At 37.7% G+C, this 4,993-nt stretch overlaps 1 non-coding gene across 1 annotated transcript; it reads right to left on the bottom strand.

Annotated features, from left to right (window-relative positions):
- Window positions 1-1,544: 1,544 nt before the first annotated feature.
- trnaa-ugc lies at window positions 1,545-1,616 on the bottom strand. The gene has a single exon. It is a non-coding gene; the product is annotated as a tRNA-Ala (tRNA).
- Between the last annotated feature and the right edge of the window lie 3,377 nt (window positions 1,617-4,993).

Genomic DNA, 4,993 nt, shown 5'->3' on the forward strand with positions numbered 1-4,993 from the left:
GCCGCATTTTGCCCACAAAATGTACAGTCAATCCACTTTACAATATATTCCGTGAAGCGATTTGAGACATCTTAGTGACGTGATAAAGCACTATATCAAAAGGATTACTGTTATTAGTATTATTATTATAAACCAAAGTCCCATCTGCCTGTTCAGGTGGATTTTACAGACTTCAAAGCGCTCCTGTTGGTACACGCAAAACGTTTTTCTATCACATGTTTACTGTAAGCCAAAGCACTAATAAGTAGAGTGAACTTCGCTGGAAAGTACCAAGAATCCTGCTACTGGTTTGTACTGGTCACACGTGATTACCATCCCGATCCCCAGACAAGACGATTTCAGAACTGCTTGCAAATGTAATTTATCCACGCAATATATTGCTCTGCCAAAATCAGCTCTTTCACTGCAGGACAGCTAATGATGTATGATAGTTGAATCAGAAGCTTATCAACATCTCAGATCTCTTGACCCAAGACACTACTCTAATCTCACTGCATGTTGAAACACAGGAATTCTGTGTTCTTTTGCCATCTATGTGGAGTTATGTTAAAGAGCATACCAAGCCCAAACAAACCTTCAACCCTAAAGCATGAACGTTAACCAAAAGGTCAAGATGATTTATAAATGTGCAATTAGATTAACAAGGTCCATAATAATAATAATAAAAATAATAGGTACAATCATTAAATTCCTCTATTACCTTGAAGAACCCAAATTAAATATTACTTTTACGGCTGCGCTTCAGTTCAGCACTTCAGTCTTTTGAAAAGCAGAGTAGCACAGTGATACTGTTATTCCACCCACCTACTTACTCTACAAAAATCAGTATGATTGTCGCTCAACTCTGGGTTACAGTATTTTATTCTTTAATTTAAAGACACCAAGCGGTGAGATTCCTCTGAGTCTTATGTACATGCGTAAATGATTGCGGCACCAAAAATTAATCTGTTTTGACACCAGTAAAGTACAGAAGGAAATGATTACACCTTTACATAGAACCGACAATGTCAATCCAGCTGGGGAGAGCCAAGCATTGCTGTGCAAGGAAGAAGTGACAGAATCAGAAAGCAAAGCCCATGTTCCTGTGGAGCCAGACTTAAAGCAATACGCAAACTTTCTTTTATAACTTGCACATAGATTGACAGCAGAATAGCAGTACAAGAGGCAGTGGTTTTCTTGAATGTTTTTAGCAGATAGTTTTCTAAAACAGTAGCGAGTCTTATTGCTAAGAGGAAGGGGCCTATTTTCAGTTATGAGTGATGAGCAAAAAATACTACAACTACTAATAATAATCCTTGCATTTGATATAATAATAATAATCCTTGCATTTGATATAGCGCTTTTCACGTCTTCTAGACGTCGCAAAGCCTTTCATAGAATAGACTGTAAAGTGAGTTGACTGTATATTTGTGGGCGAAATGCAGCAGCCAATTGCGCACAGCAGCGTCCCACAAACAGTCGTGGATTGAAATGACCAATTTATTATTGTTCTTTTTTGAGGGATTATTATTAGGCGAGTGGAGTAAGGAAACTTGCCCAAGGTTTCACCCTGCTGGGAATTGAACCCAGGTCTCTCGCTTGCAAAGCGAGTGCTCTAACCACTGAGCTACAGGACTCTACATATATCGGCTTATCACATCTTCGAGACGTCTCAAAGCGCTTCACAAAATATACTGTCAAGTGAATTGACTGTATAGTTTTGTGGATGAAAATAGTTAGCAAATCTGGTGCTAAAGGAAGAAATAACGGGAACAATACTAATTATTTTTGTGGATGTCACGTTCATAGTTTCTAACAGTAGCAATCTGAGGAACACAAGTGTTTATACTTTTATGACTTTTAAAATAGCAAAAAAATGTGTAATTGATTCACTGCTAATGAGTGTTCTCAAGAACCAGGAAGAAGTGCTGCTCCACTTTGCTGATGCTTTGGCTTCTGAGATAGTAGTGAGTGGAAATAAACTGATTCAGCTTTTCCAGAGCTTAAGTGATTTTTTTAAAAGGTAAAAAACCAGCCCTGCTCCTCCTACACTTTGACCACCGCAGGCACAGTTCACAAATAGCTAAGTTTTATTATTTTGCTTTGCTTGAGTTGCCACTTGTGACATAGAAGATGCAGATACTCTGCCTTTCAGCTCAGATTGTGTTGCATTCACACATATGTGTGTTTGGTACTCAGGGCAAAAGTAAGATGTCAAGCAGGACTGTGTTATAAGAATAGAGTGGTTTTCAGTGTCTACAAGAGTGGGAGCACAATGAAAGACAAACCAGTCAAATGCAGTAAGTGAGGGAGAACCAATCATGTTATTGCTCATGGTTAAATGTAGGTACGAGGTGACGACTTCTAGACTTAAAAAGCCATTGAGAAAAACTGCAGAGTCTGGCCACTGTCTGATAAGGTGAAAACTTTGCATAAGACTGGCATTCCTGGTTATAATGTTACAAAGGTTAATGCATAAGGGTGTCATTTTATTGGGAATGTATGGGTTAGTGATAGTAGGTGAGTCATTGCATAGTTAATGAATAGTAGAATAGCAAGCAATGATGACAATTTAGTTGGATAATAAAGTGGTAGCTATTAAATAGTATAATAAACCTTGCAATTGATATTGTACCTTTCAAGTTGGGAGGCCATCTCCAAGCACTTCACAGGATATACTGTAAAGCGTAGCAACAGTGTACTTTGTAGGAAAATGTGGCAGCCAATTTGTGGCCAGCAGTATCTCACAAACAACCATGGCGTATTATTCTGGATTTGGTTTTGCCATGAATGAGTGGCAGAGAAATATGGTAGGACCTAATAGAAACCGCTGTAAATGTCATTCAACAGCTATTGGTAGAAGCCAATTATTGAATTTTTTGCTGCTGTTTGGAAACATTACTCTGGTGAGAAAATGACAAACCAATAAAGCATCGAGGAATAAATAGAAGCTCTGGATTGACAATCAGGAATTGCTAACATCAGCTAAGCGTGTCTTGTATTTCTTACAGGCTTGAAATATCAGATCTCTTCGGGATACTGGCTGCAATCTAATTGAGAATTTCTCCTTACAAGATTTTTTTAAAAAGAAAACAGTATGCGGGAGATAGATAAAGGAAAGTACTTTACATTGAAAGTGTTTCCCTGCAGCACTTACCTCCTGTGCAAGCCATTAATACATAAAGAGGGCAAAATATTGATCTTAGATGACAGGACACACATTCTCATCCTTTTGATCTTGTTATATTATTGGCATATTGAGTATTCTTACCAATTTAAGGTTTTATGATTAATTGGGCTAAAAATGCAACAAATTTTAATTGTTGAACTTATCTGAATGATAACCTTTTACCTTTGGTGAGATCAGTTGCCGCTTATTTTGTTGAACTAAATAGAAACATGGAGTTGACAGCAATGTGCGGAACCTGTTTTATAAAGAATTTTATCCAACTTCAAAATGTATCTTATAGCAGTACTTTGAGCTTTCTAAAGGTCTCAGTAACAAAAGCCGGTGGACATCACGGGTAAGATATGGATGTGAGTTGGTAACTGGCCAAAAGAAAGCAAGCAGAGATACTTGTAAGGGGAGCTAGGTCAAAACTGAATGGATGTATTGAATTAGGTCCCTCGGGAGTCCATGCTGAGATCGCTTCTGTTCTCACAATGAATTAATCAATAAATCATATTGAATCTGTATAAAAGCACTGCATTTTTCAACCCCAATATTTCAACACAAAATACTATCACTTTTACAGTCTCCAACTATCTTTTTAATTGTATATTTTGTGGTTGGCACTGTGAGAGTGGAATGATAATGGGGACAGAGTTAAGGACTGGAATATTTCACCTCTTTTACATAATGATATTTTTCAGCAATTCGGTGTTAAGTATGTAGCACATTTGATGCAGTTTAGAGCTCCCCAAATGTGATCCCAAGTACATGCCTCAACATTAGACTCCAGAGAGCAATCCTCTACTGTACCATTTCTCACATCATCTGTTTTCATGGACCATCTGAGCAACTTTGTCCAATTACAAAAAAAACTAGTACATATTTATGTTGTGGATTTGCATCCTCTGGGATGGGTTGAGAATGCCAAACTAGTTTCCATTCATTTTCATAAGAAACCTCTTTGCAGTGAGGAGACTAATTGTTTTCCAGGTCCCACTATGCCACACAGCCTTCCCAATTCTGTGGGAATTTCTGCTCGCCATTTGATTAATAGATTCAGTGGATAAAGTGCAGTGCTATGCACAATTGGCTGCCAATTTTTGCCCACAAAAATACAATCAATTCACTTTACAGTATATTCTATGAAGTGCTTTGAGATGTCTAGAAGACATGAAAAGCACTATATCAAATACAAGGATTATTATTATTATTATATAAAGAATAGAAATAATCCAAAGCTATGAAAAAACTTGGCAGTGGTAAAGCACATCTCTTTCTAGTCTCAGTAAGGATGCCTGTGTGTAATGGACCCCTGATTGCGAAGTTATTGACCTTTTAAGCAAAATAAATATTCCCTTTTTCGTCCTGTAGCTCAGTGGTTAGAGCACTCGCTTTGCAAGTGAAAGAGAGACCTGAGTTCAATTCCAGGCAGGGCAAAACCTTGGGCAAGTTTCCTTACTCCACACGCCTAATAATAATCCCTCCAAGAAAATGAAACAATAATAAATTGGTCATTTTCAATCCACGACTGTTTGTGGGACATTGCTGTGCGCAATTGGCTGCCGCGTTCGCCCACAAATATACAGTCAATTCACTTTACGGTATATTCTATGAAGCGCTTTGGGACGTCTAGAAGACGTGAAAAGCGCTATATCAAATGCAAGGATTATTATTATAACACCATGTCTAACTTTGTTTATCACAGTCTTCAGCAATATCACTATATGGCATAAGAAAATATTTATTTATTTCACCCACAAAATGCACAGTCATTACAATTTACAGTATATTCTGTGAAGTGTTTTGAGATGTTTTGAAGGCCCTGTATCAAATGCAAGGATT

This window comes from Callorhinchus milii, unplaced genomic scaffold (assembly GCF_018977255.1).
Source record: "Callorhinchus milii isolate IMCB2004 unplaced genomic scaffold, IMCB_Cmil_1.0 Scaffold7, whole genome shotgun sequence".
Classification (NCBI taxonomy): Eukaryota; Metazoa; Chordata; class Chondrichthyes; order Chimaeriformes; family Callorhinchidae; genus Callorhinchus; species Callorhinchus milii.